The 16,047-nt window shown below is 36.9% G+C and overlaps 1 long non-coding RNA gene across 3 annotated transcripts; it reads left to right on the top strand.

Annotated features, from left to right (window-relative positions):
- The first annotated feature begins 564 nt into the window (after positions 1–564).
- LOC141729500 (uncharacterized) lies at positions 565–14,977 on the top strand. Of its 3 annotated transcripts, none has more exons than XR_012581003.1 (4): positions 565–637; positions 2,759–2,790; positions 9,457–9,553; positions 13,685–14,977. It is a non-coding gene; the product is annotated as an uncharacterized LOC141729500 (long non-coding RNA). The 3 variants fall into 3 exon arrangements; XR_012581004.1 differs by lacking the exon at positions 565–637 and adding an exon at positions 931–969; XR_012581005.1 differs by lacking the exons at positions 565–637; positions 2,759–2,790 and adding an exon at positions 2,817–3,512.
- The last annotated feature ends 1,070 nt before the right edge of the window (positions 14,978–16,047 follow it).

Here is a 16,047-nt window from a genome sequence, read left to right as displayed (position 1 = left end):
TAGATTGTTTGAAAGACTGACAAGCCAAAGCCACTGCATTACCTGCGGCAGGTGAAGCCAGGAGGAAGTAATTCTGGTCACTATTTGTATTGTGGCTGTTCAAAAGTAAACAGGAATAGAGGACTACCCTTTCCTTCCCAGCAGCCACTCTGTGTTGATTCACAAAGGCCAGATGCTGTCTGATCTTCCCACTGGGATTCAGTTAAGAATGCAGACCTCAAATACTCAAGTTCCCTCTGAGTATTACATAAAACTGAAAATTAACTGGGCTGTTAAAGGAGCATGCATGACAGATATAAATAATGTAATTTTTTTATTATAAAGGTGTTGTTTTGATGATTGCTTTTTGGGTTATGCATGTAGGTTTAAAAGTGTTTTTAAGATAGATACAGCTAATCGATTGAAGCTAATCAGTCTTTTCAAGTTTGTGTGTTCAAGACCCTTTTAAAATCCAAACAGTACAAAAAAGTGTTTCCAGAGTTTTCCAACTTCACTGTCAAAAGCTAAGAAATGGGATCAACATGCTTTCATAATCTTGTGTGTGTATGAAGACGCAATAATAAACTGTTTTTTTCCTCTGGCATAAGAAATGGCATTCAGAAGAAAGTTAAAAAAGGAGGAGGACAAAGGAGCACAGGTAGGCCTTTTCCAAGTGATTTTTCTAAAACAAAAAATCAAAATTAACTAACCTTATGCCAAAAGTTGTATAAGAGTACAAAAATCTGAGTTTTGTTCTACCTTCTTTTCTTTACTGAGCCTTAAACTAACTGTAAGTAGCCCTGTGCTTGCATGATTTATCTCTGACAATGTTGTAGGAGGCAGAAGACTTTGAAAGGAGACTTTAAAGTCAAGAGTGCAATAATAAATTTTTTGTAGTTTTATGTCTTTTTATAATACTGCTTTAACAAAGGATGTCTTTTCTTTGCTCTTCAGTCTGGATTTCTCTCTTTCAACATGAGAAAATTAAAGGTAATAGATGTATGCTGAAGTCCATGCTTCTTTCACTGTTCCGTTGGTGGATGAGAAATAAAAGGGGCTAACTTCTCTTGCTGATGAGACACATGTATTTTGTCTATATAAAATTTTATATAAAGAGTATAAAAAAGCGTTTTCTCATTTCCTTAGATTAAAAATTTGCAGATCTGGTACTGCTTCCCTTCCTACCATTCATAATAACCTTTGTCTCTATAAATTATAGACTGTATAGTCAGCTGGCATGAAAATGAAGTTGTCACCTACAAAGTTAGGGTTGTCATCTGTCTGACCCAAACAATGGCAGTGTGGATTATCATCAGGAAAAGCTGGTTTGAGGAAATATGTGGATCATTAAGCAGGCACCAATCTGTCACTGCATAGGTGCAAAAACATACTATAAAATATAAATGCCAAATGCTAAAAGGAAAAGCAGCTGTCAGTTCTTTGCTGTCTTCATAAGGTCTCTCTTGCCTTGGTAACTTTCTTGAACTGATGCTGCCACACCAGTAAATATATATGTGAGGCATATTCCACAGAGGGGAGGGTGGCTGTCACTGTATTAATGATGTTCCAAACTGAGCTCTGTATATCTAGCTTATGCTAATTCACGTGGCTTCTTAGTGCTTTTTTTGTTGTTTTATAATAATATAAATCTTTCATGTATTATAACTAATGCTTCAACCTGGATCCTTTACATTGACTTTTCAAAGTGTTCTGCATTTCAACTTATTTTGTGCTAGTTAATGAGCAAGCAATGATTTTTGGTTTACTACTTACTACAAACCTGAGACAAATTTAAATACTGGTGAGACATTTAGGGCCTAAATGTCCAGCACTGCATATTCCACCAACATTTTCACCATTGCATCATGGTAGTAAAATGCTAACTTCATTGTATGTTACTTTGAATGGCCTTCAGAATACATTTACATGCAGGGATGCAGCCTTCTTTATCAAAGAAGTGTTGAGTAGCCCACATCTTCTAGTTGGCTTTATTATTCTTACCTATTTTACAGTAATCTCCTTAAGGTAATCAACTGTGCATTTCTACAAGTAATAGCATTGGCTCATAATTGGCAATGTTACTAGTATTAAAACTTTAATAACAAAGTTCTAAAACTATTAAGCAACAAACTGCTTAATAGATTAAGTTGCACTGAACTTAAAACAGGAAAAAACACATATACATAAAAATTAGAATGTTTTCTGTTCTTAATCTTTTCTTCTATGGGTTTTTAGAGCAGGTTTTCAGCTTGTCTGCTTTCAAATAAATTCCTATAAAGTAGAGTTTATTTTAGATGATTGCTTATTAGAATTATGTGCATGAAACTGAAATGCAATAGTTTAAGTCATTACTTCTTTCAAACATCAAAATAATCTTTATATCTTAACATGGTTTACCATTTTGAAATTAAAACAGTTATTTGTATAATTCAATGTGTATCTCTTTAAACTGATAGAATATTATCAGGATTTATTAAAAACCAAGCACATCTTCCTATTACAGCTGTGCTTCAAAATGGAACAAATGGATTAACAAGTTCTCTGTAATTATATCATTAGTTAATGGTATTTCAGACACAGTCTGATAAAAATGCTTAAGATAATGTAGTATTTTAAACTCACTATGTAAATCTTACTGCTAAATACCTTCTACAAAATTTTCAAGGAAGGTTTTTTCAGGTATTAACTAAACTGGGAGGACGAAATACTAGGAATAAAAATAATACACTTTTTACTCTTAATTATCTGTATTCTCATGGGACTATCCTTATTCTTTTAGTGGTGATCCTAATCCATACTCCTGAAATGCAGGTAAGTGAGCTGTTAGAGGCACCCTTGCTGCCATTTGCCCACTGTATGGTTTTGTTCCTTCATTTCTTGCAGATTAAAGTGAGACAATCCATCCCTTTTCAGAACATAATTATTTTTGCTTGCAACATGTCTTCCCAGGACTTGGTCTACACAGGAAAATTTCAGTCTCACGGCTCTGTCCAGACTATTTTCTGTTCTACATTCATTGCACCATAGCTGTTCTGGCAGAATTTCTACTTTATATGCACTTATACCACCAGGAAATTCTGTCGCCAGTTTTTCAGGCACTGCTTGAGAAACAGGTTTGTTTCTTTTGCTTACCTAAACCATATGCCTTAAAATACAGATTGCTTTCATCTTGGCTTTCCCAGTAAACCTTTGAAGAGCAGACATGTCTGGGAGGTACCAGGACTCAGTTTTGGAGCAGTACCAGCTCAGTGACACCATCATCTCAGTATGGTATGCAATAGCACAAAAATCCTGTAAGAAAGATGGGGTTTTTGTTCCTCCTCATCAGTGATTCTTTCAGTCCTTTAACCACAATCACTGATCAGCACCACAGATATCTGCAGCTTGTCAAAGATTAAGTAATTAGTTAGGTAGAGCTTCAAGTATGGGAACAGTGAGAGTAAAAAGGACAGTGGCAGAAAAGGGAAAGTCTTCACAGCCTCAACATTAAAAACACACCATAGATGGAAAAAACTGCTTCTTAAGGATTCTTGGTAAGTAATGTGACAATCTAAGTCATAAAATCTTTAAAAGCTATTTAAAGGTCAGTGGATTCCAGTAAATTTGACATTAGTGCTTTGAGGTTTTGAAATTAATGCACTTATTGAAATATTTTATTACCTCTTTTTTCTAGTCAATAGATAAAGTAGAATTTTGTGGTCTAATTCTAATTAGACATAGTCTAATTCTTCAAGCTGCCATTATGTCAATCAAAAAAATAAAAAATATATCTGGCAAATAAACTATTTTGGCAAGTAAATGAAATGCTTTTATGGTTAGTTTAGTGTTTTCCTAAAACCACAGCACAGTCCAGAAAGCATTCTGCCTTTGCTCTTAACCAGACTTACTGATTGCTACACATCAGCTACAGATAGTCTCTAATATTGTTTTTGTTTTGCCCTAATAACCTTACTAAGATGCATCTTAACCCACATTGGCCTAAAAAAAATGCAGGGGGCAGTGGTTTCTTTTGAAATTATTACCACCACCATTTCCCTGGTGAAAGATAAACACATATTAAATAACAGACATTAATAATTGCATTAAAGGGATATTAAAAAAATAGTTTCAGGAAAGAGAATAGATCATTAATGAATTACTACATTACTGAAGCAGTTTGGGCAATAGTTAAGATGTTTGTACTAAGTTGATAAATGCTGTCCAAGTAAATCACTTGCATCTATCTTCTTTTCTAGCCATAGTTCAGAGTCCTTTAGATCTCCAAAGGTTGTAGATAATTTTTGCACCCACTCAGTCAATGACTGGCAATGCGGCATGGAGCCGCAGTCATTCATTCTGTCAGTCAGCAGCCCTTGATAATGTGCCTGTCAATATAATTCAGTGCCTGCTCAAGGAAAGTGACACTTTGAATAGTGGACACTTTTGAAAAGCATTCATACAGGGTCAGTTCCATGATAAATAAATATATTTTGTGTTTGGAACAAATAGGCAGTATGCAGGAACTGGAGGCAGAGCAAAAATACACCACCAGTCTGCAGGATATATTAAACTGCAATGAAGAGTGAATATCATAAATGCATCTTTGGGTTTTTGATGCTGTATTAATGATGGGATAATAGATAATAAAGTCTTCAGGATCCTACTTGGCTGGATTGAGCCCTGATCCATGACCAGGGGCCCTATGCACTGGTACACTATGAATGAGATATTATAATAATAGTATCAATAATTCTTTAAACCCTATTAAAAAGGGTGAATATTTTCATTGCTGAATGAAAAACACAGGCAGAACTCTTTAATTACCACTAACAGTGTGTTAAAGAAAGTATTTATATGGCATACGGTGTTTAGTTTCTATTAATACAGGCTGAGAATGTGAGGAAGAAATATGTGATAGTGACAGGATTTTTAATGGTACCTCACCTTAAATGCATTTTAAAATATGTAAATCAATAAAAAAATTATTTGTAATAGCAGACTAAGAGTGCTGGTTAGCCTTACTGCTGAATGAAATGTATGCTACAAGCCCTATTACCATACATCGTGGGAGCTGTAGTTAGGATTAATCTGTCAAAAGGGATGGTTTAGTGTTGATGAATATGACATGTGACCATTAATGATGTTGATTTTATCTCCTGAGATTAGCATGATTTACTTCGGATGGATAATAATGTCATTTGCTTGATGCAGTAGATCTGTTTACGAGCTGATTAAATTGTAAGGCCTTGCTTCATTTCATGCTATTTGGTTTACAGCTTCATTACTGCAATCACAAAAGCTGTGGAAATGTCCCACATCCCATGTCACAATAAATCATTGTTTAAGATTGCAGCTATGTATTTTAGCATTTCAGTTTTGCATGGACCATGCATTCCTTAACAAATATGTGATTGGGAATACATTAACAAGATATTCTGGAGCATACTGCTGCAGAAATGTAGAAAATAAGCCTGAATCTTTTAATTGAGATTAAGGAAGCACTTGAGTAATTAGCTGTAACAAATTACCTTATTATTTAGACAGTGAAGTAAACGTTTTTGTTGCAAGGATGATTATCATAAATCTGCAGAAAAGTGACAGTCAAACAACCATAAAGGAAACTTGTAAGCAAACTACATTTTCTGCCTATTACCTTTTATATTTAAATAAAATTTATCAGAGACATACTCCAAAAAGAATGTATTTCTTGTTCAGGGATAGTATATGTTACAAGCTATACCATCTGTAATTACTGCACTGGGAAGAATATATGCATATAAATCACAAAGGGAAAAAAAGAATCTGTTAATTATAATGGCAAATGCTAATGTTGCCATAGTTAAGGCTGTGTCAACGTTTTCATTATAAACCCAGTAATAAAGGAAAGGAGGAGAGAGGGAGGGTGGTAATCAGCCATCAGAGATTGCTGTGTGCTAAAATTTTGTATACAAAAAGGCACAGTCACACCATGTAAATCAGATGTATTGGAGAGACCATGCTCACAGTCTCAGTGAGTGGAGGACCACGGCCAAACTCTCAGCTTGGGAGCAAGGGTCACTTTGTTGCAATAATTTTTTCACATTTCGCATTAAATGATATTGCTATTTTTATTGTACATATTAAAAAATGTTGCATTTATCAGCCAAATGGGACCTTTCAGAGCTTGTGGCTTACCACTAGCTGAATTTGATAACTAAAGTTGATTAAGTCTTGGTTCATGTGTACAATTTTAATTAAAGCTTTTATATTTCTTTTGAAGAGCATGCTTAAATAATTAGCTTAAGTTGGGTATTTTATTGTAATAGAATGGAATTTCTTTTAGTTATTTTTATTCCCCCCTTTTTTTAATCCCTCAAGTTGGTTCTCAGTGGATTTCAAGCAAACATGTCAAGTTTGCTTACATGTGAATTCTGCTGGGTTATAATATGGTCAAATGTGATTGTGAACTTTATAGCAGATCTGTGAACCTTTCTCCCTTAGCAAAACTCCCCTCTCACCTCAAAGTATTTCAGCTGGCAGATGAAGAAGCAGGAACCCTAAAAGGAACTGTACTCATGCATATGTATACATACATATACACACAGGGCTAGAGTACCCATGGATTTCCAAATGTGTTGTAACAATGACCAAAGTCGAATTTTTTTACAAATGATTCATGACACGGCTTTTCTGGTTGGCCAGTGTCATGTCATTTGAAAAGCCAGACCTTTTTTCTCATTTGTTTTCAATGGTTGATGCATGAAACATTTTGGAAAGGAGGTTCTTTCAGGAGAGTTCATGCTTTGGATTTAGAAAGAGGTAACAACTGTAATGGTTGCAACTCGGTTCTGTTTGGGGACACATATACTGAACTGATTTTGTTTTCCAACATATTGTGGCTGCTGGGCATAGATCTGCTCCCCCCTGACTTTTTGCAGAACCTGTCCCTGTTGACATTTGTAAAATTAATGAAAATATTTCACATGTTGAAGTGTTGATTTTTCCAGCAACATTTAACTAATCAAATTAAAACAGTGATAAACATTTTCTCCTGTTTTCTAAATAGCTCCAGACCTGAGTTGATGAAAACATATCCTTGAAAACAGAGGGATGCATACATCTTTTGTTTTGTTTCCTTTTTTTTTCACAAAAGAATAATTTAATTGCTGTGACAAAAAGAGGAAACCATGCTTTGAATCTTCATTGCTTCAGGAAAAATTTGGTAATATATTGCATCCTTATTTAAGTGGCTGAAATGTTTTTACTGCAGTTTCACACTTTTATATTTTATAACTTTGAAATTAAACTAAACAAAGGTTCCCTCTCTTGATGAGCTGCACCTTTTGAAAACAATTTGGTTTCTAGCCAAAATGGAAATGCAAGGGCAGAATTTTTCAGGGTAGACATTCTTTCACTGCTATTCCTGTGGAAACAAAAAGAAAAATGCCCTTGAAAATCCCAACTGCTGGCTTCACTGAAAATATATAATTTTACCACTGACCTGCCAGGGATGGTTAATTTAGTGTAATTTATGCACAGAAGAAAATCCCTTGCTAGTGCTGCGAGGTGGAGAGGCTATCAGCCAGGTTGCGATAGTAGTTTTGTGGAAAAGGACACCTTTAACTGCATAGCTGAAGTCATCTCCTTGAACTTTAGCAGCCACTGTTTATATTACCTTGGGAAAAAGTACAAAGGACATGTAATTTCTTAATTCCCACACAAGCTGTCCCCAGTCTGCCCTTTACCATTCCTTCAACTCTGTGATGTTTGAGAAATCTATTTTAAAAGAAATAATGAATCCTGGTTGATGTTATGAGTTTGTTTTTCTGAAAATGGTGCGACTTTGGAACACACCTGTGTCAACCTTACTGATAAAGCTGCTACTGTGGTAAGAGTGAAGAGACTATTTGATCTCTGTGACTGAACCCTGAATGAACAATTTATACATTCAGGGTGAATATATTCTTTGAGAGATTCCTAGGAACTGGCACTTCCTAAATCTGTGGCTGTTCTAGAGAGCATCCAAATGGCTGCTGAGAAGGGTCAAAGCCACAAGCAAGGAAAATCTACAAGGCAATGTGGATGCACATACTTGCATCATGACCATGGTGAGCCTCACTGAAATATTTTGTATCTGCTCAATGGCACTTAGAGTGGTGAGTTCTGAATAACTTTAGGCATCAGAACCATGTGTTTTCTGAAGAAATATAGATTTCTAAAAGATATCTTGTTAGATTCCAGGAAGAGCAAAATCTCTGTGATGATGTAGTCTGATATTCTTTATTACTGGGGCCACAGAATTTCATTGAGGAACACCTGCAATAAGTGTAGCTGTGTCTGATTGAGCTAGCTAAAGAATATGAAGAGAAATTGGGGCAGATAATTTGTTATTTTCTCCCTTCATAGAGTTCAAAAATAGGTTTTGCAAAAAAGCAATTATGCCTCCTCTAATTATTGAGACTGCTGTAGTCAAGCCTTTTAATGAACAAATTTTGTAGAATTTAGGGTCTCTGAAGTGCAAAGCCACAACAGAGTGTGCCTCTTAATGTGCCATATGAGCATTATGTTGCTGGCTTTCTCTGTCAAAGCTGGCATGTATCAGAATGCAATAAAAGAAAAACTATTTCATTCAAAATTAAATGGCCACATCCAATTAAAGACAAGACTGAAGTCTGAAACCGTAAAATCCATTGAAAGTTCCTTTCTGTTTTAGAGGAAATGTACCAATTGCTAATGGAAGTGTTACTCTAAACCATTGGCTACTAGTTAACTATTATGTGTTCAAGCAGGATTTGTGGTTGGATTTTTTTTTTTTGTCATTCCTCCTCCTCAGAAGATTTGGGGAAAAGAACAGAAAAGTATTGAAAAGGTTTCCTTAGTCTTTTATCTTTTGAATCAGTGTCATACTAACAAAAAGATGTTTTGAAGTCTTTAACCATTAATTGACTAACTGGTTTTCTTTAGACATAAAACTTGTCAAGGCCTTGATTGTTGTGAATCCATGGTGATAGATTCTGGCTGACTGCCTAAGTACAAGGTCTCTGAACACTAGGATAACACTTTCTGAAACAGTTGGGGCTTATACCCCATAATGCCATTTAAACAAACTTAATTGACTAAAACTTTCACTTTTGTGTGTTCTGTATGAGGTACTATTTGCAGGAAGAGGCCTTTTAGAAATAGAACCTAAGTGACAAAATCTGACCTCTACCTAGCCTTAGATTTCTCAATTCTTGTTTATTTACACAAAATAAGCCAGTATGAACTGCCTAAAAATTCACTACAAGCAGAAAATCTGTTATATACCATATTTTTTCCACTAAAAAAGCTTTTTTTGTGGATAACCTTAGAATGAGTCCAAATTGAAACTCTATGAACAGCATAAAATTCACACACTTTTGCAGTAAGAGTAATCATTATCTTCAGATAAGTGCCTATACATGTCAGTCAGTAGGCTTGTTCTAAATTAAATGAATAAAAAGTTTTAGAGAAAGCTAAGACTTGCTTTTTATTTTTCAGTTGTTGTGGTGAAACTTTAGCAAAGAGATGACCCTTGGATGATTTTTTTAAATTTTGAGTTCTGGGCATATGCTGAATTATAAATCTGTCTCTGTAGGTAAGTGATTTTCATTTTCCATTCTTCTTTCACTGGCAAAGTAACTTGGGTTTGAATGGAAGCAGTAAGTCAGGTTTAAATAATATACAGGAATGATAAAACTCTAATACTTTTTTCAGGGAGCATGACAACTCTGGGATAACTCTTTTATGTCTAGGAAGCCTTCAAACATCACAAGGTAAAATTCTTAGCATCTCTAAGGAGTTTTGAATGGCTCACATGACATGAATTTGTGACAGTTGTCTACTCTGTAGTTGTCAGGGCCCTCCCAGCTCAAAAACTTCACCTGTGGTCTCCTCCAGCCTCTGTCCACAGGCTCTGGAGCTTCCTCAGTCCCTGCCTGAGTAGGACCATTGTCATGGCCCCCACTGATCCTGAGCCTCACCCATGGGCTCTTGGCCTTGATCTCACTTTTTTACTACAAACCTGCTCAAAGGTCACAATTCCAGCTGCACCCACTGGGTCTGATCCTGACCTGCAGAGAGACTTCCAACTTGTCTGAGCTCTTGGTTGAATATCAGCTGCCATGGTCCTGCCCTGCTTCCTCCCTGGGACAGCCAGGACCCTGCCCTGGTGACATTGCCCTTGCTCCCTGTTCCCTGGGAGAGCAGCTGCCCTTGCTGCTTCCTGACAGAAATGCAAACGCTTTGATCTTATCAAAACAATATTGCAGACCAGAACCAAGTGCCAGTCTTTACCCTGCAGTAGCCATGAGGTGATTTCTGGGGGGAAAGGGGGAGTGTCACTAAGGAGCCCATCCAGTGAAGGGAGCTCCTGTTAACAGTTCACTTGTTTCATGAGCAGAGGATTTCTCTCAATTATTTGCCTAGAATGGCCACAGAACTTTAACATAAACATCCCATTTTCTTTTAATGCATCTTTGAAAAAATACTCCAAGAAAAGAGGATTTTATGCTGAGCAGCTCTGTTATGAGCTAAAATTCACGTGGCTCAGTTGGGACTTGGCCTTCACAGGCCCATCTCACTACAAAATAGAGGGGAACAGCAATTTTTTTCTCTTGAACTCCTAGAGGTACAATCAATGTGCCAGTTGTTCCTCATAAGACAATGCAACTATTATTAGAGTTTAGAGTTAGTATAAACATATTTCTGATTTGAAGGATTTTTAATATATTTATTTCTTAACTGACCTTGGTTTTGCTAACCAAAACACAAAAACCACACCCACCCTCAAGTCTCAATTTTATTTGAAGACAATTTTTAATGGAAAAATGTTGCTCAATAGTTTTCAATTAATGGAACAAATGTTCTGAAGTAAATTTTATCTTTAAATGTTTTGTGTATATTTATATTTATATATAAAATTACATTTTTGCTACGCAGAATTTGGTTTTCTTGACTTCTGCATTCAACTAAGGACTTTGCTGTTAGAAGGCAAACATTGGTGATGAGGCAGTGGTTTGTTAAGCAGCTATAAATGTGATATGTCCACAAACAGAGAATGCTTTAAAGAGATCTGAAATAATAACTCTGAGACTATGCCAGCTTTGTTAAGTCCATTATCTCAATCAATACATTGCACTTGTATATGTGATATCTAAAAGGTATTATTTAATTATTATGCAGATCTTATTTGACTGCAAAGGCACTGAGAACCTTTCAACATTAAGGTGCAGTGTCCTTAGGCCAACTCTTTAATTTTTCAGGACAAAGTTATGAGATTACTCTCTGAATAGCAGTGTATCTTATCACTGTTTTACAGAATCAAGTCTACTGAGAGCATACAGCACAAAGCTTAACAACACAGTTGCACAACAGTAAAAGAAAATGTTTTAGAAGGAAAAGTGTTGCTGCCAATAATGCTAGGATGCTGAAATGTACAGTGATCTGTATTTTGATATGCTGCATCCATACAGCTGAAAACTGTATGCAAAGTCAAAACTACTACTAAGAAAATGTTCGGTACTGGCAAGAAGAAAGCATCTGCCACCACTGAAAAAACGACATGTAATCCTTGTAGGGCTGTGTGCCCTGTCTTCACAATGAGTGGTAACCTGTATGAAGGAATAAAAGGGAATGTACTGTTCTCTTGTAGAGTACTGTTTATTTACTGGGATTTTTCCCCAACGTCATAAAATAGTTTGGATACTATCTAAGTTTTTTGGTAAGACTTCATGACCCTTCCTTTTTCCCCATGAACTTGCACCTTAAAATATTTTAGGATTTTATCAATTTATTAATAATAAAGATGTGTTAAAATACCAAATACTGTCATGTAAAACATTACAAGAATCCCTTCTACCAGAAGCAAACAACAAAGTTGAAAGGTATGTGTTAAAGGAACATTAATGACCAGCAACACAGTCTCACTAGTAGGGGCAGTGGAGAGTTGAGTGCTTGCATGGGAATTGGTGGGAAGCAGGAATGGCTGTTTGCTGCACAAGCTCATGCACTTGTTCCTCCTCTGTCAGTCCCTGCCTGGCTGTGGGTGTGGAGCACTACCCACAGGTACCCAGGGATGTTAGAGCAGGGTGCAGGCACTTGAGTTTGTGGGGCAGTAAGGCAATCCTACCGCTGCCATCAGTCCTGCCCAGTCATTTCTGCTCAGCATTAGAGAAAAGGGCGGCAATTTCATCCCTGTTTCCTCACTTCTCTCTTTCTCTTTTATAGTTCTCAGTTTTTTGATGAATGAGAAGGGCTGGCTCAATCTGCATTACAAGTGTTTAGGCAATTCTTGCCATAGGACATCCAGGAAAAATGTCCCTGTTCTTTCCCCATCTGCTCTACAGTAATCTGGGTGCTTGTCTCAGACATACCTAAGGTACAAAGCCCCAACAAAGCAAGGAAAGAACAAGGGGATTTTTATCTTTGGAACGACAGAAAAAGTCCTTATACTACTAAGCAGCTTGCAAGGCCAGAAGTTAATAATAACTTTACATAATTATTATTTCTTTACTTCATCTCTGATCATTCACTTGTCCAAAAGCTGTTTCAGGCCAGTTTACTCACTCACAGACAGACTAGTAATTATTGTAGACTTAAGACACCTAAACCCAAAATACTGTCAGATGTGACTATTGCACAAGAGGATCAGACTAAAAGCCTGACACATTAGTACTCTTTCAGATTAGCAAAGCCCTGGATGCAGGCTTCCCTCCATCATTCCTAAAATAATGCTAATCCCTATACCTAAGGTTTTGCAATTCTGTAACTGGACAGCACCTATACTAAAAGGATTTTCCATTGCTGCTGTCTTCTCAGCAGATTAGTTATAGGAGGGGACTCCAAGAACAAGCCAAGCTTGACCTGCACAGAATCTTCAGATGTCTTAACTTTTTCCTCTTAAAAAATTTTCAAGCATTAACAATTAGTAATGGAGAAATATTAAAATTGTGTTTATATTTTATGAATGACACTATCTCCATTTTTTCCCTTGTGAAAGGGGAAAGACCAGTGGTGCAAGACTCTAAAGAACTTCTTAATTTAAGATTTAATTGAACCCACTTTGACACACAATAGATTATGCCATAAAGATACCACTACTGAAACTACATTTTGCAGTGCAGGAGTAAGACAAGTTTTACAGTGGAAGTGTATGAAGTATATAGACGTTTGGGCTGTACTTCCAGCTTTGACTTTTAAAAAATAAAAATTAAAGTAATCAATTTAGTTATAGATAAAAATAATATTCTGATATTTAAAACATGGATTTGCAGCCATCTGGGCCTACTTTAACTTGGTGGGCTAGGGATTATGATATAAGAAGTGTGGTGCCAAGGAAGTGGAATGTCTTCTTCCCTGGCATGTCTTCTTCCCTCATGAAGTTAAGGAATTTCATATTGTGATACACCATACACAATGATTCTGTGAGTCACATTGCAGAAAACCCTCTAATGTGTTGATCAATTGGTCTAGATTCTCTAGTTCTGTCTTGGACCATTCCTTTTATGTCCTAAAACTCACAGTGCTGTTAAAGGCTTTTCACTGCAACTTTCATGCTTACTGGGAGGTGAGGAAGAACAAGGTAGGATATTCACAGTCCTTTCAACAGAGATAGGAAATAGAAACATTTTAGAACTGCTTCAGTCTCTTCATTATGCAGGATTCAATACTGAAATTTTTAGTCTTTCAAGCTAAAGACTAGTAATTTATTTTATTGCATCTTTTGCAGTTTCCTGTACAAACTTCTGCAGACCACAGTTGTGGATGTCCCTCCTGAAATGGCCCTTTCGGCTCTGTTCACACCAGAAGGCAACTGGAGCTCACGTGTGAGTCCCCATCCTCCCAGCACTTCATAGAGACATCTGACCAGAGACTGCTGAGGCACAGGCAGCTGGAATATGTGCTGTCTTATACAGAGAAGGAGTGTGGGAATAAGTAAACAGAAGGGCCAGAAATCCTCACTCTAGGGAACTGTGGAACTGATACTGGAAAACTGTCAAGTCAGAATATCCCTAGAATGATGGGACGTGAGTTCAAGCCATACATAAATCCAGATTTCAGAGGCTTGAGCTCAGGTAAGACTCTGGATTACATGAAATTTGTAAGAAAAGTACAGGAAATCTACAGTGATTTCATGTATTTAAAACCTGTTCTCAATCAAACTAAGACAAATTAGTTTCAATAGAAAAAAACAAAACAAAAACCAAAACCAAACAAACAAAAAACCAAAAAAACAAACAAACAAAAAACTACACCTGGAAGGGATTCCCAGAATTTTGAATGAAGAAATTTTCAAAAATTCAAGTTTAAGATATTACTTTACTTGAAAATTGTTTCAGGCTGAAGCAGGATCTGAATCTTAATTGTCACAGCCCTACAAAATTATTCTACATATAGAAGCTTATCACATACATAATTAACTCATTCTAGTTTGTATTTTAGAACAAATATGTCTGCATGAGACAATTATTCAGTAAGGATGCTGTTTTTATTCTTGAATAATTCTATGTGCAGTCAAATCACCACAACTCTGTACGTAGATGAATTGTCAGTCTCTCTCTGCTTTTATTTACAGGGAATCTGTATCTTTGTTACTAAATGCAGCTGACATCTGAAAATGTCACATTTGTTTGCAGAGTAGGCATCTTACAAGCTCTCACCTCTATCAGCCTACTACTTGTGTCCTTTGCAGGTGTTATGTACTGCTTATCCTTCATATTTTGTGTTAAATGTCCTTAGCAAACTAATAAATGCTATGGAGAGAGGAAAAGTTTTTTCCTCCCTTGTTTGCCAAAAAGCAAGAGGTTTTTTTTTTTTTGCCAAAAGGAAGAGTTTTTGAGTGTGACATCAACTTTATATATAAAGTCCAGAAGAAAACTGAGTTGCTTTTCTGGGGGAAGGGTGAGAAAATAAATCTTTGTTGTAGTTCAGTAAAAAATCCCTACATATTAGACCTTTTAACCATAAAGATTTTCTTTTCTTCATGCTGTTTGTGTTTGTCACCTATGTTTGCCTAATTCTGTCATGAGTACTGTCTCAAAGCTTTAATAAAACATTAATGGCCAAGCCCCAGAGCTTCCACTGTTACATTTCTATCAATTATTTCTGTAACTGATTTTAGCTATGGTTGCTTTTTAGAAAAGTGAAACAGCAAGCTATACATTGCAAGGAAGGGACAAGATTAATGAATGCATACAACTGGGACCTGCTATTTGTGATGTAAAATATCCATTGGAACTCTTAATGTGTACTTAAAATAGTTCATTTTCCACTTTGTATAGTTCTTGTAGCTCCACTTTCATATTCCTCTCTAATACAGGTGTCAACAATTCAAGTATGCACTGAATGACCTTATTAGCATCTTTTTAATGAGTAAGTGTAGCTTTTAATTCAATTGCAGCTAAAAGTTGTCACTATATGGCAGCTTTCTAGCCCATAAGAAATGACGTGGTGCTGGCTGTTGAGGCATGTTTAATGTGAGCTCATCCCATCTGTATTCTCAGCAGAGAGCAATTCCTGAAAAGCCCATGAAGATGGATCAGCTCTGTTTTTCCCCTCAGTATTTCCTGCAGCAGACTGGAAGGAAGAGATCAGTTCTGTTATCACTTTTACAGTTGCAGTGCTGTGGGCATGAGTCTGCATCCTTGTTTAATATCACAGCGCGCTGTAGCTACCAGGCATTACACAAACATTCAGTGATGGCATTTTTCAGAATTACAAGCTCAAGACCAGTTGGTTTTCTTGTTGGGGAGGTCATTCTAGATTCCAAAATAGGGCCAGTCAACAGACTTCCTCATTTTTGAGATATGTTTTTGTTGAAAGAAGTGCCACCAGCCCTGAGACGCTGTCACCTCCGCGGGTTCTGGAAGGTTCCCTCGCGCCTCCCCTCAGCAGCGAGGGCCCAAAGGCACGTGAGGCATCAGCCGGAGTGTCTGGAGAAGGAAGGGGAGGATGTCCATGTCCCACTCCCCGGGCACTGGCGGGACAAAACCCAGCCTGGGCCATAGGAAGGGGAGGATGTCCATGTCCCACTCCCCGGGCACTGGCGGGACAAAACCCAGCCTGGGCCGTAGGAAGGGGAGGATGTCCATG

The sequence above is a fragment of the Zonotrichia albicollis genome, chromosome 7, assembly GCF_047830755.1.
Source record: "Zonotrichia albicollis isolate bZonAlb1 chromosome 7, bZonAlb1.hap1, whole genome shotgun sequence".
Classification (NCBI taxonomy): domain Eukaryota; kingdom Metazoa; phylum Chordata; class Aves; order Passeriformes; family Passerellidae; genus Zonotrichia; species Zonotrichia albicollis.
This window is presented reverse-complemented; position numbering and strand designations above follow the sequence as displayed.